Genomic DNA, 24,322 nt, shown 5'->3' with positions numbered 1-24,322 from the left:
CTTCTCCTATATGAAGAAATGAGAATGTAGAAATGCTCATTAATGTCGTCGCAGAGCAAGCTGTCCTTTTTCCCACAATTGATGCATGCGTTCACGGGATGCCTCTATACGTAATAATCTACGTGTAGATTACATTTGTACATAGACAGCGTAGACAATCTCAAGTAGCAATTTTGAAGATTTTCATGAAAGAAAGTGACATTTTTAATCATATTTATTCCTAATGAACTTTACAACAAAATTTCTATCTTCTCTTCTAATAACTTCGAAAGAAAAGAAATTGTATGATGATGGCAGTTAGTTTCTGGAAAGTGTAGTGATTGGTTTGGATTTCCTCCAATGCCAAGCGATAGAACCATGCATTTCATTTGCCGAAAGTATATATCGAAAGCAAAGTCACGTCGGAAGATCACTGTACTGCAGTCAATCGCCTGATATAGAAGCAACAGACTGGTAAGTTTTCATTCTCCCCTTACATTTCGTTTACTAATTATTATTTTCTTTGTTAAAGGACAAAAAAAGAATACAAGATTGGTTTCACATTACAGCTTTACTCTTAGTTTCAGACGTCGTGTCCGGGGCTGGTAAATCGCCAATTATTCTTGTGTTCACGGATGATTTAATGTTACTTAGTTTGGGAAGGGTTATCGTTTAGTTTTATAGAAGGTTGAAGAGGCATAATCTCAAGATTGCCTTGCTCTTAGCTTCACGTAATATTTCTCTAATATTTGAAACATCTGATCGATTGTTACTTAAAACAAATGTAAAGTTGAGATGCATCGTTGCAACAGAGCATCGTTTGGTGGGTTAATTTATTCATCGCCCTACGTCAGAAATGCATACGTATAAAATGTAATAATAATAATTACACAGACACACACACATAATTTATATATATATAACTAACTAACTAACTCTCTAGCCTTCTTAAACCCGAAGGTTCATGGCTGCAGCAAGACAGGCCTTCCATCTGTCCCTATCCTGAGCAAGATCTATATACTCTTTTCCATCCCTACCGATTTCCTTTAGGCCCATCTCAACGTTGTCCCTCCATCTTCGTCTTGGCCTTCCTACAGGTCTCTTACCATCAGGTTTCCCAACAAGAATCTTGTAAACTCTTCTTTCCTCTCCCATTCGTGCCACATGGCCTGCCCACCTAGATTTAATTATTCTAGTAATATCTGGACATTAATACAAATGATGTAGTTCTAAATTATGTAACCTTCTCCACTCACCTGTCTCCTCATCCCTTTTAGGTCCAAATATTTTCCTAAGGATCTTATTTTCAAATACTGTCAATTTATGTTCCTCTTTCAATGTAAGGGATTTATATACTGGGTGAGTCTTTTAAAAGAGGCCCCGTGGAAAATGTGCTCCTTGCTTGTAGGCAACCCTGCTACACCGAAGAGAAGAGCGGGTTACAGAACAGTCCAGGATATCGGTGCCAAGCATATTCGACAACATGACATGACATGACATATCCTGGACTGTTCTGTAACCCGCTCTTCTCTTCGGTGTAGCAGGGTTGCCTACAAGCAAGGAGCACATTTTCCACGGGGCCTCACCCAGTATTTATGATATATGTATGTGTGTGTAAATATATAATATAACCTTTGTTATTTTAAATTTGGAATTATATGAATATCGGTATCGGTGGGTATCGGTGAGAGTATCGGTATCGACTCAGCCCTAGTATTTTCAGATGATGGTTAACTACTGTAACGTGAAGGGTTCGCTCTGAAAGGAGGTGAACGACAGTGGCGTATACCGAGTCCAAGATCTGGTCTATCTCACTATGTCACGTGGTCCTAGGCTATGAATAGAAATAAGTTTACCAATTCCTAAGAAACCAGGTTGCCAACTCATAAAAAATCAGGTTGCCAACTCATAGGAAGTCAGGTTGCCAACTCGTAAGAAATCAGGTTGCCAACTCAAAGGAAGTCAGGTTGCCAACTCATAAGAAATCAGGTTGCCAACTCATAAGAAATCAGGTTGCCAACTCATAAGAAATCAGGTTGCCAACTCACAAGAAATCAGGTTGCCAACTTTAGAATCACCATCATCATCTCACTGATATGAATAATTTTGTTTACAATTTCTGGTCGATTTTTCTCCTGTAGTTTATTCTCTAGACTTCAGGCTTCGCAGATAGCCTAGAATATACGCTCCTGGTGAATGACTTACACAGAAAAGCTTTGTGATGTATTTTGAAGTAAAAATAGGAAACTACATTAGCACTTAATCTCCCTCCCCTTTTGCTTCATGAGTTGGAACAACCAAACTCTGAAATTTGGTGAATCCACTATGCAGACCACGGGGAAGAGGATGTCGATAAAAATAGTTACATTTTCCGCCACCAGGTTGAAATGTGGCGCTGTACTTACATGATGGGTTGTAACAATGACGTAAACTGCTCCAGTTGGTTATGGGTTTGCCTTTACCTTGCAATCTTGCAATAAACGAGAGATTATTTTCTCGCAACTTCCAGCCACTAACAAATGTATTTCTAATTAATAACTCAGCTAAATCACTTAACGTGATTATTTGTACAACTCATCATGGAAGTACAGCGCCACATTTCAACCTGGTGGCGGAAAATTGAACTATTTTTTACCGGCATCCTCTTCCCCATGGTCTGCATAGTGGCTTCACCAAATTTCAGAGTTCTACGATGCCTCAAACAGGCTACAGAGGGCTCTGAGTTGGGTAACTTTAATTCTGGCCACCCGGGATTTAGGAAAGGCGGTCCTCTGTGTCCGAGCCCTCTACCCACGGAAAGACTTACCAAGTACTCACATTAAATAATGAAAATATACTTGTTTAGCATTTGTTGTATAATCAAGCGTCATTTATTTCCGCCAGACTTACTGGACAACAAGCAGTTTTGGCCCAATTTTGCCCTCGCGGTATGCTAAACCTTATCTGAAAGGATTTTGGCACCTTGAACCCCCCCAAGTTTTGAAACCCAATCGCCGCCACTGAAGAGAAGTATTAGAATGGGTTCATACGGTTTCGAATGTCAGTTGTTTTTAAACAAGTTAACTACGCGTAAGCAAGATGATGAATACGTCCTTTTATATCTATATTATTAATTATTCATGCAGCGTCTAATAATAGAAATACGATATTAATTAATTTACATATTAATGGACCTATAAATTAGATTAACACATTAATTTAAATATTTATATCATTATATCTTAGACACATGGTTTGGACCCCGCGAAATATATTTCTAAAATTTACTTTTACTCCAACATCTAAACTCCTTATTGTTGAATAGTATATCCTTGTTTAAATCACGTAAAACATTTAAATATCGAAATACATTTGTAATAAATTTATACTTGCAGATGTGATCCTCACCGGAATGTGCAACTCCTACAAGGAATTTACGATATAAAAATACAAATGGCAAAGAGTAATATAGTAATTAGTATTAATATTGTTACGTAACACTTCGATCTAGTGACAACGGATTTCTTCATTTTTACAGAAGAAACTACTTACGGAAATCAGTTTCTATAGCATTATCGAAGTTCGTCAATGTATTTTCTTTCATCGTGTAATCTTTTTTAGCGCGAATTCATGATTTTTTTCTAGAAAAATGAATTTTCAACTATGTTTGCCTAACCTAACGGAACCTAACCTAACCTTACCGTGAATGGTTTTTGGGGCTATGCGTGAATGGTTTTTGGGGCTATGCGTGAATGGTTTGTGGGGCTATCCGTGAATGGTTTGTGGGGCTATCAGTGAATGGATTGTGGGGCTATCCACTATTATTTTAGTGAGACAAGAATAATTCCACCCTAAAGAATGTTCCGCAATGCAGAATACGTAAGTAGGAATGTTAAAGAGGACGAAATAAATGAGTTATAGGTGTTTTCACGAGATTGAAGTAGTACCTATTGTTATTCATAGGGCGTGAATAATTGTCTATTGCAAGAATGGTCCCATACTGTGAGTAGCAGAAAAGTAGTGGCAGTAAAGGTCATTCCTTTCCTAACACGAGCTGTTCATCCAGATTTTTCGAGCATTTATTATATCAGTAAAAACAACTCCATCTGTTGACCGAGCGTGCATTTACAAGATCTTTGGCCAGTAAACTAACATCCGTTGTCAGTCGGACCAACCCCGCCTGTATCGAAGGTTACGCTTCACGTTTTTGTTTGTAATGGTTAGCGGTAAAGTGAATGCATCTCTTGAATGTGAAGCCACGCGAAGCGACTGAAGGACAGTGTTGCCACGTGCAAATATTAAACATCTGACCAAGAGCAATATCTAGGTAAGAATGTTTACCATAGCCTGTGGAAAAGTAGATGCGGTAGCCAATAACACCGTCGAACAGTTGAACGTGAAATTGAAGTTACGAAGCCATGGTCTACAGGTTGAATATATATATATATATATTGACTGCGGCTCAAGAAACTCATAGAGTGATTTACTAAACCTCGTCAAATTAAGTTGTACGTAGGGTGTATTATTTCAATTACATTTTGTGTAACATATTGAAACAAAAAATCTTATTGCTCGTTTTAAACAGCGTGTAATAGTATTTATTTCATGTTATAATAAGTAGTTTACCCGTCAGTATATTCAATTCATCTGAAGCAGTGATGTACGTCTACGCGTAAACAACGATAGTCTATTTTATACACGTAGATTACGTAATTTATGTAAACAACATGGCGAAAGGTGATAATTTAGCAAAGGGCGCCGTGGAATTAAATGAAATTTATACTGCGTATCAGTTGCTGATGTGTGAGGAGAACTTTTCATACTCTTTCTTCCAAATTCGAACAATTGCTCACCTAGGAAGAAACCTAATATAGGAAATATTCTAGTGTTTTATGGGGAAAAGACCACTCTGGCCTCACTACTGCCATCTGTTGTTGTTTTTTACATACTATTTACCTTCGTCCATAGTTGATAATAGAAGAGAAGATCAATCTTGTTGTAAATAGGATTCTTTTCATTTCGTTAGGAGCCAATATAGTTGAAAATGTCACTTTCCTTTAATGAAACCCTTGAAAATTAATTTTAATGCACTTTAGATTGTCTACGTAGTCTACGTAAACTACAACCAAATGTAATCTACGCGTAGATTATGTGTAGACAACGCATGTAGACGTAAACTTATAGTCTACGGCACATCACTGATCTGAAGCCATAAACTATACATGCGTTTATTGCTTATAAAGGAGAAAGCATCTTATATCAGGAAATGCGCATTTGTGTACTCTATTACGCGTGTTCAGTTTCTGACATTGTTCCCTATCTGCGTATTGCAACACTAGCGCATAGATTTGGATTTCGTTCCAGTGGTTAAATTCACCTCTTACCGTCGTTGGACAGTATTATAAAAGCGTCCGTGGCTCTTCATCCCCACGCCTGGCAACCCTGCTTCCAGCTGCATGGTAGTTCGCCAATCTGCCGCTGTACGGCGCTTGCGGCAGTCAAATTTGCTCTTTCGATTCCTAAAATACGATCGTTATAGATTGTGGCGAAGCGGGCGAAAGTCCGACGCTGAGCGCATGCGCGCAAGGTCTGCTATAAAGGGGAAGGGCCGAAAAGTTGACCATTTTGGCGGGAAAATATTCACGAAATGGGGGAGGGGGAAGCTCGTCCCGTAATCCACCGCGAGTGAATGACATCCGTAGACTTATTTCCACATCAAGCACAAACGTTGATGTGCCTTTAAAAAAAACAAATAAAACATGCCACAATTTTATTAAAAATGTTTCTCATTTTCACCGCTAGATGACTCTCAGTGTTTCTCCGTTGTTTGTCCTGAGTTGTACAAGTGGGATCCAGTGGCGCAGGAACGTTTTTCACACATACTATTGCACCTAGAAATACATTTCTGGGGTCCAACTAAGTGTTGCAATAATAATAAATAATTATAATTATAATAATTATATTTAATTAAATTAAAAGATTAATTAAAAATGTAAGTTAATTAATATTGTATTGTTGTAATTACAAGAATAGGTAAAAGATAGTAAAAGAATAGAGATATAAAAGCATATATTCATTATCTAGCTTACGTGTAGTTAAGATCGCCAAGATTTGCATAAAAACAACTGCCCCGGCAAGGAATTTAATGTCAAATAGAAAAATAATTGAATATTTATTGAATAACAAACATGGAGTTAGATTCAATTAACGAAAAGTAAAGTTTCTGATTAATATTTTATGGATATTATCATTAGTTGTGTGCATAAATCTTTTGGAACCCTTCAAAGCTGTATGAGCCAAATTCCTTGCCTTCCAATAAGTTCGGCGGAAATAACCATCGATTATATAACAAATACTAAGCAATTATATTTTGATAATTTACTTTTACTTCTTGGTAAGTCTTTCGGGGGAGTGTCCGGACCCCCTCCTAAATACGTCCTTGATACTTAGGTATAATGTGAAGGCATGGGAAATATTCTATTTTAGAACAGCACACACGAATGTCCTGTTATTTAATGCAAAATTTGCATAACTATTTTTTCTTTTTTTTTCTTAGAATTTACGTTTTTTTAAAACAGATTTTAAAACCAGTTAACAATTCTGAAACATATAAAGCTCTGGACTTCGTTCAGGAGCTCGAAATGTGAAAATTGCGAACAAAGATACATCTATTCATTTTAATGCAGGTTGAGATTAAAGGGCATGAGGAGGATCTTGAGCCATCCCAACCAGGAATAATCATTTCCCGCCCACTGAATATAGAAACCACATTATTGAATATATCATACTTAATAGAGTTCCAGTTCAGTTCATTCTGTTTTTAAAGTCCCATAGCTACGCATAAAAATATCTTTAAACAATTTATGGCAGATGTGTACCACATCCAATGTCTTTTAGAAGCCATGTATTTGGTATTTACTCAGACATCTGTAGGGCGTTGTATTAAAAAAAGAAACAAACTGAGTTTAGATGGTTCCCGATCAACTCGTAAGAAGTCTAACTTTGAAACATTTGACAAAGCATTTATTTGTTATAAAATTAGCTGTACCTAATGACACTCTTCAAGCACTGAAAGTACTATCATTACATATACAAAACCGAAATCCTTCAGCTCTCAGAGGAAGCAAGGAAAGCCATACGCTCAAAAGTTTTTTTTTCAATCAATCAATCTTTGGTGGACAATATGAAGAACCGCCCAAGGTTTCCTTTCGTATGTAGTGGTATTAAATGCAGATACATGCGTGTGTTTTAGGGTGACATGTCAATTTCTCGTTTATGTGAAAAGGTAAACTTTAATGTAAGCAAAAGCATGTGCGCGTCACAGTTAAATATTTTCGCATCTACAAAGAAAATCCAAAACACATTCCCACCTACGTGGCGGAGGGGTTAGCTTAGCGCGCTTTGACGCCAGAGGTCCCAGGTTGGGCATGTGAGTGTTCATCAATTTCTTGATATCATCGCCCATCCTCATCTTTGCGATTAGCCAAAAGTGGCAGAAGTAAAATAAACCATACAAATCAATCAAACATTCTCATCTCACTAAAAGACCAATCCAAAATCTATCTACCAATAGAACCTGCAGTGAGTTTCATTTATCTCGTGCATTCATCTGACTAATGTAATTTTCTTACAGATTGACTTTAGGGTTTAACTTAAAATAGCGTTGTGTTTGTGTTGCATTCGATACCAAAATTAGATTTTAAGCAATTAATGTCCAAATATAAGTATATCTAATACATAGGTAAAAATAATTCCCCCCCCCTCTGATAATATCACAAATTGCACCTTGTTTAAATGTCTAGGAAAAATTTCATTTCACCTAGGAATGATATCGCGATGCGATGAGTAGAAAATTGTCACAGCCTCATCTCGTCTCCTGTGTGGCGAGGTCCTTCTCGTTCTTGTTTCTGTTAATTTTTGTTTCGGTTTCCGCTCGGAAGTCATTAAAACTTATTCTATATTCACTTCATGCTCAGATAGGCTAATCGGGACTCTATTTTCAAAATCTCTTAATATATAGGTTTAAGTATTGTATTCCGAACACCCCTTACAAAGTTATGAAAAATATGGGTGAGGTACATTGTACCCCCCAAGTTGGTCTGTAGTGTCTCATTTCGTTCGTGTAAGTATTTCGTTTTGGAAAATTCCATTTCAAATATTCAAAAGAAAATGGGATCAGTCATGTACTCTTCTGATGAAGATTTGTATCTTATCTTCGAATCGACGCGATCATTTTTTAGAAAAGTGTACCCCCCTTACGCAAAGAAGCATTCGTCTGCAGTGTGATTTTTTTAGAGCAAATCTGATTCCATCGTTCCACACACATTTTAAACAATTTTCATCTCCTTAAAGAGGTTTCCAAGAACTTAGGTCAATGAACTAACTAGTAGCAACCACAATGTATAGTGGAACCACAAGCAAAACAACCTGTGCAGACCCGCGACTCCTGTGCACCGTACTCCCGCGAGTAGGGGAGGGGGAGAGTGGACCATGCTTCCTTATGGCCCGAGCTGAACGGAAGAAGGGAAAGGGGACTTTTCGTCCAAGGTTTTTTCCTTGTGGTCGCTCAATAGTAGAATAAGTTTAGAATGGTTTGAATTTCTGTGGTAAGGAAGATAATGTTTTTATTCACAGTTCGAATTCAGAATATTAATTGTCCACGGATGGATATGTCACAAGTTTCGTCAACCATAATAGCAAAATATTCCCGACTTTTAATATCTGCTACCACGGAGCGCAAAACAGATCTTCCTAATATATCAATGATCTCGTTCTGAATGTCATGTGAGAGCCATTTGTAGCACAAACGTCCCATCCACTACCCTAGTTCATGCACATAGTCTCTTGAAACTCTTTTTAGTAAAAATTTTAACAATACTCATAATTACATACTTAGAATATATAATAAGTCATGTGTTTTGCTGTCTCTGGTCATAGCCCCCCCCCCAAAGTTGATCGTTTAGCGGTCTCAGACCCCCAAATTTATGGTCTAGAACATTTCAAATGTGTATTTAAAGTTAAGTTCATGTGGCACAATTCACAGTAAACTCTACAAGAGAAGCAAAATAATACATTAGATCCTTTAAAGCAAAATTATTTGGGGCTTGGCCCCCACATCGTTAACATTGGGGGGGGGGGTCGAGCCCCCCCAAGCCCCATGGAGTCGGCGCCTATGGTACCAGCAATGAAATCACTGGTTAAAACTGACGGACAAATGTGGAAACATACACAGATTACACATGTCCATCTTCATAGTTAACGCGTAGTTCGTTATTTGTTAATGTCGTTTCCAGCCATTACTTCTGATTAGAATCACAAACGCCCAATTCAGATTGTTTTTAATAGAGAAATGCTGCGTTATTCTTGTGACTATCATGTTCATAGTTTGGACACATTTACAGTAGCTTCTGTGAATTTCACACCTACAAATAATGTTAACAAGTAGAATTAACTTCATAGGGAAATAAGAGAATGGAAACTTTCCCGCTAGATGTCTCTGAGGCTTCACTGTTATTTGTCCAAGCAACATATGAATATTACTATGTTCTACTGACGGATAATTTACGTCAAAAATCGTAGACAAAAAGTTTGTTGCACATGACTTAAGAACGCGAATATATTTTAAAAATAACTTAAATGAAAGCCTAGAAGATTAAATCTGTCGCTACACAATTAATTTCTCATTCAAACATAATGTTCAAGACAATAAAATCGACAATAGAAAGGCGTTGACTTGTGTTTGAAGGTTTGTCTGAAATGACACTTGTACATGATGAAACAAAAATTTGACAATTTTGCATTTTTATCGAAATATGGCAGTGTGTATCCTTGCGTTGAGTTGAGAGGTAAACAAATGAATACATTAGCCGTAACGAAAATTTCTTTCCAAAAGAAGTCGTATGTAAACTTGAAAGAAATGTGATGTATTTTCTTATTATAAATTCAAAATATTTTCCCAAAATGTACACTGAATATTATTTCCATAGATATATAAAAATATGACACAGCAGTTCTCTGACAATCGGCTCTTTCATTGTGTGACACCAGGTCAGGTCATCGAATCCCATCGCCATTGTTTTCAGACTTTCGACACCGCCCACAGATATATAGGCAATTTTTTCCCATTTTGTTAATCTAAAATGCAATTTAAAGATCAACGATACAAAAATATTTAAATTTACGCTTAGATGTTAAATGTAAATTGATATAATAATGAATATACATGCACTATTCTTTCTTGTAAAATTACAATTAATTAAATATCGTCATGATGTTCCATCCTTGCTTTCTCACAACGACATGTTAACATTTTTAAGTAAGGCCCGCGACAAGTTAAGTTTGCAGCAGGTTTAATGTATTAATCCACACGAGAACGGTGCTAAGAATCTTCCGTACCAGTCTTGCCTCAACCGCAGAGATGTTCATATCGTAGACAGTGAGAAAATTGACAGTATTGCAGCGGAACTATTTTCTGCGCGCACGTTTCTGTCTATACATGCTAAAAGTCGCTGCACACTTAACCTGTCGCGGGGCTTAGTTTCGTGGTGCTCTGATTTGTCGAGAGCCTGTCGTGAAAGACTTTTCATTCTTAATACGAAGTTTTGAATGTTAAAAACTTATATGCAAGGAAATAACTGACGTATACTATGACGTCATTTCCTCCAACGCGTTTTTCGAGAAACAATTGATGCTTAAGCCTCCGCATAGCCTTGATTGATTCATTTTACGTGGCTTTTCTGGAACCTTGATCTAATCGCGAAGACAAGGATGAATGGCGGTAAGATGAGATCACTAACACATATGGACGACACGTCACGAACCTCACAGGATTATCCTGGCTTTGGGACCATGCGCCAGAGCATCACTAGTCTGCGAAATGCAGTCCTGGGTGCACTGCGCGGAAAAGAGGTTGACATTTGCTGTCTTCAGAAAGGATCAACTCTTACACTCCAGTGTAGTCTCGACGCCAGAGGTTCCGGGTTCGAATCTCGGTCTTGGCATGGGTGTTCTTTATGTGTCCTCATCTTCGCGATTAGCCAAAAGTGGCAGAAATGCGAGGTAAAATAAACTAAATCAACGTTATAGCCGTAGACTATAAGTTTACGTCTACATGCGTTGTCTACACATAATCTACGCGTAGCTCATATTGGCTTGTAGTCAGTGATGTGCGTCTACGCGTAAACAACGATAGTCTACATTCTACACGTAGACTATTTTATACACGTAGATTACGTAATCTATGTAAACAAAATGGCGAAAGGTGATAACTTAGCAAAGGGTGCCGTGGAAGTAAAACAAAATTATACTGCGTATCAGTTGCTGATGTGTGAAGAGAACTTTTCATACTCTTTCTTCCAAATTCGAACAATTTCTCACCTAGGAAGAAACCTAATATAGGAAATATTCTACTGTTTATGGGGGAGAGACTACTCTTGCCTCACGACTGCCATCTGTTGTTGTTTTTTGTATACTATTTATCTTCTTCCATAGTTGATGATAGAAGAGAAGAGAAATTTTGTTGTAAATAGGATTCTTTTCAGTTCGTTAGTAGCCAGTATAGTTGAAAATGTCACTTTCTCTTCATGAAAGCCTTGAAAATTAATTTTAATGCACTTTAGATTGTGTGCGTAGTCTATGTAAACTACAACCGAATGTAATCTACGCGTAGATTACGTGTAGACAACGCATGTAGACGTAAACTTATAGTCTACGGCACATCACTGCTTGTAGTTTACATAGACTACGTCGACAATCTAAAGTGCATTAAAATTAATTTTCAAAGGTTTCATGAAAGGAAAGTAACATTTTCAACTATATTGGTTCCTAACGAAATGAAAAGAATCCTATTTACAACAAAATTTCTCTTCTCTTTTATCAACTATGGAAGAAGATAAATAGTATGCAAAGACAACAGATGGAAGTCGTGAGCCAAGAGTGGTCTTTTCCCCATAAAACACTAGAATATTTCCTATATTAGGTTTCTTCCTAGGTGAGAAATTGTTCGAATTTGGAAGAAAGAGTATGAAAAGTTCTTCTCGCACATCAGCAACTGATACGCAGTATAATTTTCTTTTAATTCCAAGGCGCCCTTTGCTAAGTGATCACCTTTCGCCATGTTGTTTACATAGATTACGTCATCTACGTGTATAAAATAGTCTACGTGTAGAATGTAGACTATTGTTGTTTACGCGTAGACGCACATCACTGCCTACGACGCCCGGACTCTCGGGTTCGAATCCCGCTCCGATTGGCATGCATGGTGTCGTCTCGATCTGTTGTTCGCGAATGTGCGGTGATTGCTTTGCTTTAAAATGGAAGAGCTCCTGTCAAAACTCCTTTAGAGGATTTCCACGCGCAACGTTAAAATCGTCAGCACCAGAAACCAAAGGATTTCATGGCACAGCTACGCGCGTGGTCCGGCACGATACATTTTCCCGAACGGCCACCTACACGTCGGTATGCAGACGGAGACGCATTTTCTTTTTCCAGTCAACTTGTGAATGCGGTTTCATTTCTTGCTCTCTGATTGGCTGTTTGAAAGTTACGGTGCTGTGATTGTGAGAATATCTTGTTTGCGCTGTGCGTTAGGTTAGGTTAGATTAGAAAGCAGCAAATTTGCGCTAAAAATAGGAAATAAGACATTCTCACAATCACAGCACCGTAACTTTCGAACAGCCAATCAGAGAGCAAGAAATGAAACCGCATTCACAAGTTGACTGGAAAAAGAAAATTCGTCAGCGGAGATCCCTTCGACAAACCGGCAGTCGAAAGAACTCCCGCTGTGCCTCAGGTAATGAAAAAGAGAACACAGACCCCCCAGTCACAAATTTTAGTTACGTCGAGGAAGAAGGTGTTTTGTAAAGTGGAGGCAGGCAGGAGCCATCTGCCCTTTCCGACTTTGTCCATCACTTCGGGGTGTAACCACCCTTCCACATAGTACACCTTGGACTACATTTTGCAGAGTAGCGAAGCTTTGGCACCTGGACTCACGGCCAGTAGAAACCTCCGTGGGTTTTTATTTGTCCCTTCATCTATCTTATCATCATCATCTTCTTCCTTTGGCGTTACGGCCCTTGCAGTATAGCCTCAGCCTTCTCAACAATTCCGGTCCATTCTTGTCTATTTTGCGCCCTTTGTCTCCATCTTCTTATCCCCAGTGTTCTGATGTCTCTTTCTACATCATCTATCCATCGTATCCTATACTCCTTTTCCGGAACGCGAACGCGACCTGGGCGCACGTTGCGGGTGTGTGCCTCGTCAGCAGTTCTGTAGTAAACATGACAGCTCGCAAGCCTACTAGGAGAATTCTGCATTCAGGAGAGCGCCGCATAGTCTGGCCCCGCCCACAAGCTTTCGACTCCGCGCGTCGCTACTCCAGACATTCCGGAAAAGTAGTATAGGTCGCTTCGTATGCATTCAGGTTTTACGGAGAATTATTTCTTTACCAATCTGTCGTCATTCATTCTAATAAGATATCCTGCCCAGCTCAATCTCCTTGCCTTGATTTCAGCTATAACACTGGGGAACAAAAAAAAGATTTTATTTTGTGGCATAAAGTTTAATAACAGTTTCAGCACACAAAACAGCCGTGATTGCCAATTGTATGATTGGTTCAGTTAAATTGACTCCAGTTATAAAAATAAACACACTATGGAAAATGTAGGAAGTAAAATTACTCCACGCTTTTCTCGGTAATATCAAAATTTGATAATGGGCTGAAATTCCCATCAAGAAACTTATTTATTTATTTGTAAATTGTTGCTAGGCAACTTATGAAGCATTGCTAGGCAATATATCCAATATATCTCTTAATGTTGAATTTTGTAGTATAAATAAGCGAAATGCTTTTAATGTGAATACATTGGAAATATGAGTTCCTCACGTAGTAAGTGTTTCAATAACCCGAATGTTTTTTGCTATATATGTGGAATATAGTGTCTACCATCACAGGGAAGAAATATCACGGATGTAGTGAGAGATTTATTTTGCCAAAAATCTGGAACAACAGAATAAAAAATGGGTCCCACATATAGTTTGAAAAACTTGTTTGGAATCACTTATTGGGGCCAAGGCGGACGAAAGGGACTCAAATTTGGAGTGCCCATGACATGGAGTGAACCAAAAAATCATGTTAATGATTCTAATCACAAAAAGAAATATTAAATTGTTGTTGGAAGTTCATTTATATGTATGTGTTATGTTTCAGCCATTTTGGTTTAGTTGCATTTATTTAATAAATTAGAGACAATTTAGGAAATACTATATTATTATATCATTATTTAGCAGCATAAAATCGCCCTAAATTAGCTCTCAAACACTGTGCCGCAATTTCACTGTTCCCCAGTGTAATATCAGGAGATTTATATAATTAACGTCAATTCATAATTATAAAGTATTCTTCATCCTTCACCATCATATTTTGGTCCGTATATTTTTCATAGTATTTTTCTTTCCCAAGTCATCAGCATGAATGACGATCTCTCCGTGAGTACCCAGGTTCCACTTCCATACAGTATTGTTGGTCAGATCAGTGTCTTATATACTCTTGAGTTTTTAAAGCCCTCAATATATCCACAAAGGTATGAAGACATTTTCTTGTCCGAAATTTCATCATCACTCATTCCTATTTTCCCGATTAGCGAAAAGTGGCAGAAAAGCAAAGAGAATAAACGAAATTAAGGTCCAACCCAGATTTTATCGGCGCGTGTGCAAAATCCGCGTCGGTGTCTTCGCTGGTAATGACTCCGGCAAAAAATCGGTCCGTGTGCAACCGCTCTTAGAATTGAAAATTTGATGACAGGGCAGAAAGCTTCCCCCTTCAAGGTTGAACATTACACCCTCCAGGATGATATCCTTGTGCCACGTCACTGCGCTAAAACTGCTCCCCCTTACAATTCCTTCCTGATCACAAGAGGGCAGCACTCAAGAACTGGCTTCACCTTAAAACTGAGACTCCATGATTTCCCTTTCAATAAGCTTTTCAAGAGACAGTGGCGTGCGAACTGAATAGCAATCCGGCATCAGCAGCCTCTTGTTACAATGCGGCGAGAATTCAGACTTTATCGCTCCGTCAACAATCGCTTTGAGAGGAAGAACAATAATTAACTGGCAGAGAAAGGAAACAATGTACAAGAATCCAACAAAACGTGCACTGTTAAGGATCAATAAACAATTGATAAATAACAGTGGGAGGAGAATTGTGGCTGTGAATAGGGAAAACAATATGAAATAGAACGAGAGGTGAAGAAATAGAAGCATCTATTGATGTAGATAGATGGAAAAATATAATACAAAAGGACAGTGACGACTCGTGACTTTTTCGGAGTTTGGAAGAAGTTATGGCAAACCGAGGAAGGTTTGAAAAACACGATCAGTTACATTCACACGTATCGCTTGTACTATCCTTGTACTTGCTGGGGTTGGCAACGCTGGTTGAGGAAAAACTTGCTGGTTCCTCAGTCCTCGCCGATCTTTGCATCCTCGCAGCCCCTCCCTTCACTGCCCCTTCCACCCCTCATCTATCTGTCTGTAGGATTACCGCCGATGTTCTTCAGCGAGCGGCAGAAAGCCTGTGGCCATCGTCTTTCGGCTGCTGGTGCGTGCGAAAGCAGTGAACTCTTGACAGTAGCTAATCTAGAGTGCGCGTCAAATCTCCTGCATATGGCAATAGCCAATAGCAGCGCACTGCAGCGGTGCCATATCGAAATCTCACACGGAAAAGAGACAGCGTGGTTGAGCGAAACGCATTGTCACGGAACTAGGCAACGCCGCACGTCTGTGATTCGCTGGTGCTGTTCAGCCGTTCAAGGCCATATGCAGGAGATTTGACGCGCACTCTAGTCAATTGTAGGTACATTGCGCTCATAATTTTATAACGCGCATTAAACTCCTGAAAAGTAGAGAACTGGAAATAAATACAAGAAAACTGTAGGAAGTTCCTCACTTCCTACATGGAGGAATCGTCCCTGCAACAGGAAATAAATGTTAAGATAAAACCAGCAAAAAAAGCATCGAAATTTAACTGGAAAACATTAGGAATGGCAAGCATTAGGGGATTAGCACAGCTCGATACGATGTCAGGGGTTCCGGGTTCGAATCCCGGCATGGGTGTCCTCTGTGAGTGTCCATTCATCAGTTTCATGACATCATCGCCGTCGTCGCGATTAGTGAAATGTGGCCCAAAAGCGGCGCTAATGAAGCAATCAATAAATAGGGGATTGATTGAATTGGGTTATTTTACGTTGATTTTCTGCTCATCATCACTCATCTTCATCGCCGCGATTAGCCAAAGGTAGCAGAAAAGCGACGTAAAATACCCTAATTCAATCAGTCAATCACAATGACTTCCTTGTTGTAACAAGACAATAGTTATTGAGACAAACATATTCTACGGCATTGCCTTCGATTTGTCAACACTCAGCAGAAAATATAATAAAAAACTAGTAAAAACGAGTCAGGGATGGTACCACTGCTTTCTAGTAAGTACAATTACTAAGAGCATCTTTTGAATATCCATATACAGGGTGAGTCACCTAAAATTACCAACGGGAATATTTCGTGAACAACATTAAGTATTGAAAAACTGCTTTCGCAGATGTATAGGTATAAGAGAGGCTCATGAAATTAGTGGACAAAATACGTTCAACTACGATGATTTTCAACACAAACTTAGTTTTTTGAATGAAAACCCCATTTTATTTTTAGCTCATTTGAAAGTACGGAAAAATTCATGAAGAATGGCGTTTGTTACATTGCAATATAAGTGGTTCTCAAGTAATTGTAACCTGAAGTTGACGCTTGAAACAAACATTTTTACAAGTCGATCCGTGTGTCATAACATACGTACATATCCCCCTTTTAACGCCATTCGTGTATCGTAACAAACATGTTACTCTTCTGCATACTATGCGTTGTGCTTAAGAAAGTTGTTACGTTCGAAGTACTGCGGGTTACAATAAAATGTGCAGTTTGTACATAAGTAAGCTTTGACAAATTATTTAAAATGTTCTGATACATCTTTCTGAGTTAACAAATATTTGTTAATTAAAAAGTATACATTTTAAACATTCTGTCATCAATTACATACATCAATGTTAGTACAATAACATCTTTCTAATTTTTAATTGGCGTTCATTCATTTACGTCATAATTTTTAGTACATCGGAACAATCAACTCCTCTCGTTTGGTCTCATGACAAATCTTTAAGTTTTCAACTTTTAAACTTTGCACCTTATACATTTTTTCATTTTCAAATTGTTTTATCAACTTTATCAAATAAAGCAAGGGCGTAACAAAGTACACTAATTAAGTAGACGTTTGTGATAGTGTAATTACGTCAGAATTGTTGTATTTTCAAACTCTGAAAAGGCCGGTATGTAACTTATCTATGGCGAGTGTAGGAAAAATGCAGCCCAAACGTGCAGGCTGTATGCGCGACGGCATTTGCGCTCGGCTCTGCCGACAGGCATGGTAGAGGTGCGCCTTCAAGCGTCAACTTCAGGTTACAATTACTTGTGAACTATTTGACGCATTTCAATGTAACAAACGCCATTCTTAATGAATTTTTCCGTACTTTCAAATGAGCTGAAAATAAAATGGGGTTTCTATTAAAAAAACTAAGTTTGTGTTGAAAACCATATTTTGATACCCGGTGAAGGCACATAGTGGTTCGGATCCTACATTTAACTGTAGGTCCAGTCCCGATTAGCCTTACTGTGCATAAAGTAGACTTAAAACACCAATTCAATCAATCAAAATCATATTTCCTTACGTAGTTGAACGTATTGTGTCCACTAATTTCATGAGCCCCTCTCATACCTATATCGATGAAAGCAGTTTTTCAATATTTATTGTTGTTCACGAAATATTTCCGGTGGTAATTTTAGGTGACTCACCCTGTATAGTAGGATGGAATTAACTGAGATTTTTCTCCGACCCGATATTAAAAATTAATTAATCAAAATTAAAATATTATTTTACATGAATGTTACCCAACATTAGGATAACTCAAATCCAAAATGCCAAATGATGGAAACTTGGGAAAATCATTCTACAGCTCCTGACCAAATTATTAGGCCCTGGCGCCCACCCAGCGTCGAATGACATGGGTACCTGGGGGAAACCCTGGGCGGTAAAGACGGTCAGGGGCGTGATGCTGATCACATCACCCCCACTCACGACCGAATCAAGAAAGTGTGGAACGTTACCCCCACACCCCTATACGCCTTCATGACATGGTGCTAAGCACAGGGGAGCACTTTACTGTTTTTTACCTTTACCTCCAAATTTTATGCAAAATTTTTAGGATATGTTAGAGGAGAAGGTCTAAATATGGGCAAAGGTTTAAATATGGGTTTTGGAGTTAACAGCGCTCTCGGGTGCTGCAGCCTGGCAGAGGCTATTGGAACTGGTTATCTCTCAAGGATAACGGTTGCGGCGCCAATTCCCAAGAGAAAGTGGTGGTTAGTTTCGGTCTTGGACGCTGTTATAGAATTGCGAAAACTTTTTGCAGGTATGTTTTAACTCAGCGTTTTCTGAATTGTCATCTGCTTTGTATAGGTTATGATATTAGCGGTACATAAAACAAATATGGGCTTTTATAATGCCATGATTTGTTTGTGAAATATGTACAACAGAGAGCGAAAGTAAATTGAAGAAGAAAAATAGCGTGATGGTCTAAATATGGGCTACGACATGAGCTGTAATGTTGAGATCACATTTTCAACAAATATTTGGATGTTTTTCTTAATTTCGATTTTTTCCATTCCGCGTGATTTTCAAAACAACAGATTATTCATAAATATGAATTTTATAATGTTTTAGCGATAAATGACTGTTTTTTAAAATTATAATTGCTTTTTGTGATATTGCCAGTAGTAGCCCATATTTAGACCACAATTTTGAAATACATCATTTTACCATTTTTTGGAAATTGCTTTTGTTATATATAAATGGAAACCTTCTATACTTTAGCATGCTATTACATTTGAGTACATATTTCATAGATATGCATTTTAAAGGCAGGTGCTTGATATATTAATTTTTTTCCTCCGAAAATTACAACATATTATCTCGTCTAAATTTTGTTATTATCTATTTTTTTAAAAAAAATATTACATGAAATATTGCATTGATTATATGTGAACCTTAACAAAAAACATTACAAATATAATTTCTTACTGTGTTCCCTGAATATTAGCTATACAATATATATGACTGGAAGTCAATTTTAATATTTGGTTGAGCCGCCTTTGGTCTTTATCAGTGCTTGGATTCGTCTTGGCATATTATCAATGCATGCTTGTACTGTCTCTTTCATATGAGGATGGTGATTCCACACTTGAATAATGTTTTCAATTAGGCCAATTCTCGTCGTAATTGTTTGCTTTGCAACTTCTGTTTTCACTAGGTACCAAACATTTTCAATTGGGTTCATATGTAGAGAGTTTCCCGGCCAGGGCAAGACAGGGACATTTTCACTCTGTAGAAACTGTTTTAGTGATTTTGCGGTATGGCATGAGGCTCCATCCTGCATGAATACGAACGGTTCTGCATTTGGGAACCATTCTCTTACCTGAGGTAGCAACTTTCTTCTAAGCACTTCCCTATACTGTTCTTGCCTCATTGTTCCTTGAACCAAATACCTTTGCCACTAATGACTGACCAAATCATAACTTTTATTGGATGTTTTACAGTCTGCACAACACACTCAGGATTGTATTTGTCACCGGACGTCTTCTCACAAACTGAGATTTATTCCCCAAGATTTCAAACATGCACTCGTCATTAATGCAAACAGATCTCCAAAAGTTCAAATCTTTTTCTTTGTGAGTTTTTGCCCAACGGGAACGTTTACGAATCATAGCAGGGGTTAATTTTTGCTTCTTAGCAGGTCTGAGTGCCTTCAGGTTCATATCAGAGAGCCTACGCCTTACTGTTCTTTCAGATGCACGAACACCACTCTTTCCAAGTTTATCTTTAACCCTAGAGGTGTATACAGTCCGGCCAAGGAAGACGAAACTACCTGGAAAGAACGATTCCAAACGCGAGAGGGGAAGCAGGGAGATGCACTCCCCAAAACTATTTCGCTTATATGTGTTCGCTTGTTGTGTTTATTACCGCTTGCTGTGCTTATTATCGCATGCTGTGTTGTGTTTGTGATGGCTCTTGCAATTCTCAAGAAACCGTTTCGAAATGGCATGAAGATAATTGGGACGTTTTGGCCCCCTGTTGCACATTCAACAAAACACCCTCATTATACTAAAAATGTCACAAAACATTCAGTTACTACATTTATTTAATACTATCCTGATTAATGCTATGTACATTTGTGCTAATTATAATATTTACTAAAGAGATCAATTTAATTGAATGATCTAAAATAAATCTACTGTTTTACAAACAAGTTTATCTACTAATGAGACGTGATGAATACTGTCCTGATATGTTCTGTTTGCTGATATAGTATATGCATGGCTTTAATTTCGTTCTGAACCCTTACATAATTCGTAAACATCTCTCTATGTATTTTGGCGGCAATGTTACTGCGCTGAAAGTTCATTGTTGTTTCCACAGCAGACGATTTTCAAGGAACCCGCTTCCTGCCCAAAGTGGCGTCATCCCTATTTAGCCACTGAACACGCCCGGTTGGCGCATGCGCACTTCCGTCCATGGTCTCGGCTAAGGCAGCCAGGCGTCATCGCTCTGCGCTTGCGTAGTTTGGCTGATAGGGGGCGCATGGGTCTATTGACTTTTCATTTTAGTACTGGTTCTCTCTGTGAACATACGCGCACATTTCTCTTGCTTTTCTGTCACGTGATACTGCGTTTGGGGCACCAGAAACCCCACGTATACTGTCAAAGTGTATTTTTTTTTTAAAACAAAGTGGAACTATCGATATTGTTTCTTTTAGAATGCAGCGCAGCAGGCCTTTATCGGATTCTGAACTTTGCAATGTATTGATGAAGGACGAAGATGATATTGTAGAGACTGACACCCAAAGTGACGATTCCGGGCCCTTAGACAAGGATTTCGTGTTGGAAGAAACACACCAAGAGACATCAAGCTGTAGTGATGCCTCGGACAGTAATGTCGATGATCCGCCGGCCACATCTCAAGTCAAAGAAGCATGTAAAATGACACCTGTGGAGCACTGAAAAGCCGACAAGGATTCGTAGGACTCCTGCAAGGAATATTGTCAACTTTACTGCTGTGAACAAGCTCGCTGCATTTTGGATGCATGAACACTGGTTTATTCCGTGGATATAATTCAGAAAATTACCGTGCCATTGTGTGTATTGACTGCGACAAAGTTTGAACAATAACGAACATTGCTGAATATTCAGATAAGTTTTCATTTTGTACTAAATTTGTTATTAAAATATATTAACTAATTCATTTTACATGTTATGTCTAAATAACATATGGGATTTCCTGGACCCCACGTATACGTTTGTGACCGTAATTTTAGCGTATACATTGTAGGGTTAAGTACCTTTGTACTCGCAAATCTCTTCGTGAGGCAAATGTTCTTCAAACAGCGTAATGATCTTGGAGTAAAATTTTTTTTACGCCCACATCTGTTCTTCCTTTGTGGCTCACACTGTCCACCATATTCAGTTTTCTTCTTTACTCGCTTCACAGATAATTCAGACACCTGAGATCTTCGACAAATCTCTGGATTAGAGAACATTTTAGTCTTTATTAATGTCTTAATTTAAGCAGACGCGCTAGCTACGTTAACGACCGGCTGGGTTTGAAGTCCACAGAGCGCGCCCAGCAGCTGCACCAATCACATTAAACGCACAGTGTTGCCACACATCTACTTGTCCCTCTGCGCACAAGCACCTGCCCACGGTCTCCACATTGAAGTTGCAAAGTACGGCAACAGCGTATCCGCAGTCATGTGACTGAGACTCCACGTGGAGTAGACGAGCAGAATGACAGCTGCACCTATTGGCTGAAGGTTGAGTGTGATTGGACGAAAACAACTCGCCCGCTGTTTATTCCCACCCACGTTTGTGGCGGCGGCTTTCTTCAGTTTTTGGACGTTAACCAAGTAAACAAGTGGACTATACCCATGACTCCCTAATGTTAATAATCAAATTATAAAAATATACTGACTGTACCAAAAAATATCACTGCAAAATTTATCACAAATACGATTCACTATTCGCAAGACGTCCTCCTCTCAACTCAGCTTGAATTGAACTGCGGCATGTTCGTTCAACAACAATGACATTTGGTGTTGGCGGGTATTGTTTGTAACAACAGTACCTCCTCTTTTCATATTGTTCATTACAATAATGAAAGTTCAGCCACAAAGAACCCTATTGCAACATTTTAAATGTGACAAGTAAGCGAACTGTTAAAATTGTTCACTGTGTCGAATTACATCACTTTGTATTATTATTACTATTATTGTTATCAATGTTGTGCAAGAAAGTGCTTTACGTATTACTCGTATTTGCCTGGTTCAAATAACGCACAGGAAACTTTTCAGATAACTAATGGTCAATTTTGTATAATTTTCCCCTTCAAAACTTATTTTCTAAATAAAATTGCGGTGCGTCTAATAATATGGCCAGGGGCTGTACATACGAGGGTCGGTCAATAAGTATCTGCACTTTTCCTATAATTTTCTTTGGGTTGGCTACACTGCTTTCTGCGTGGGCATGCCAATGGATTGTGCATTTGTCATAGATTTAGTGCATATTTGACCTTTACAATATTTTTTCCTTTCATGTTTTTTTCTTACAGGGTAAAAATAGTTTAATTGTTTGTGCAAAAATTGCGCAAAAGAACCGAGGTACCGACTTAATGCATAAGACGGCTCCGTGGTTCAATCAGTCCTTGGGTTAATGCTATCGGAGCGTGGTACTGATTATACCTCTATAATGGTCTAGATCAGGGGTTTCCAACTGGCGGCCCTGCGGCCCGCGATGCCTTTTTTGCGGGCCGCGAAGCCAGTTTGCAAAATACATTAATTTTATGTATTTTTCTTAAAATACGTTCTATTTTTGCTGAAGGAACGGAAGCTCTGTGAAGAAAGACATTATCACAGGTTGAATTGATTTTGTAGTCAGTAATGATCATCAGAGGAATCTAAAGTGACGTAACTTTCTCTTCACACCATGCATTCCTTCCCTTCACTATGCGGAATGAACTCGCCCGCTTCCCACCTCTTCGCTATGCGGAATGAACTCGCCCACTTCAGCGAAGGCTTCACTCTTTGTGTTTAGAATCAAACTCCAGAGCGGCGCTATAGAGATCTGTTTTACTACGTACGAAGAGATTTCCAGTGTTCCAACTCGGATTGTACTGTGACTGATTGTTCAAGTTTGTGCAAATACCGAAATGAGCAATATCTCCAAAAAACGTAAGATTCAAAATGAAAACGTTAGGAAAAAGAGTGCCTCGTTACAAACAACAATAGCAAGAAAAGGGGCAAATAATGCCATCGATGTTCGGTAGCACATACACGTGTGGAAGTGTTTTTTCTTCAGTGAAGTTAATCAAGAACCGCTACAGAAGCTGACTGCAGATTCTTCACTGCTTCACCTTCTGAGACTTTCAAATACAGAAATTGAAGTGGACATTCCAACTTTGATAAAAGAGGCAGATCGGTCTCAATTTTCACATTGAACACTTACTATGATGGATTCTTATTTGTATGGCGTGTTTTTTATTTCTTTCAATTCATCCATAAGTATTGGCTTTTTGTGAAATAAATTGTAATTTTTATTCCCCCCCCAAAAAAAATATTAGTCCCGCCAATCAACTGTTGGATATAATTTTGGCCCTCGGACCTTTTGAAGTTGGAAACCACTGGTCTAGATCGTGAAGATGTATAGCAGGAGAGAGAGAGAGAGAGAGAGAGAGAGAGAGAGAGAGAGAGAGAGAGAGAGAGAGAGAGAGAGAGAGAGAGAGAGAGTGAGAGTGAGTGAGTTATGAACGACAAGCTTCACCAATGTTCAATTCAGATAATTGAACCTAATTGCTGTTTCAACTAATTGAATGCTCGCTGGTATTGTTCACAATGTCATCCCCTTCGTTTTCATCCAAAACTCTCAACTGTCGTTTCTTTTTTAATAATAAAAAAAAAACAGCCACAAGGGCAACAGGATGCAAACGGTACGTAGCAGTGATGGCCTGGGCAACTTCAATTGGCGGCAAAAATCAACTGTTGCCGACAGCCATGCGCATCATTTAGCATACTTTCACATTATTAAATTCAGCGCCATCATGTGAATTGCTGAGGGAAGATTACGACAGTGTAGCCAAACCGTGCAGTTAGAAAGTAGCTAAATCGCACCTGAAATCCACTATGGGGAAACGAATTCTATCAAACAACCTGTCCTGACT

The 24,322-nt window shown here is 38.6% G+C and overlaps 1 protein-coding gene across 3 annotated transcripts in view; it reads right to left on the bottom strand.

Moving 5' to 3' along the window:
- Positions 1-24,322, bottom strand: part of Shaw (potassium voltage-gated channel shaker cognate w) — a 376,242-nt gene that overhangs the window by 65,868 nt on the left and 286,052 nt on the right. The gene's annotated exons all lie outside the window — the stretch shown is intronic.

This window comes from Lepisma saccharinum, chromosome 30 (assembly GCF_977018435.1).
Source record: "Lepisma saccharinum chromosome 30, izLepSacc3.1, whole genome shotgun sequence".
In the NCBI taxonomy this organism is placed as follows: domain Eukaryota; kingdom Metazoa; phylum Arthropoda; class Insecta; order Zygentoma; family Lepismatidae; genus Lepisma; species Lepisma saccharinum.
This window is presented reverse-complemented; position numbering and strand designations above follow the sequence as displayed.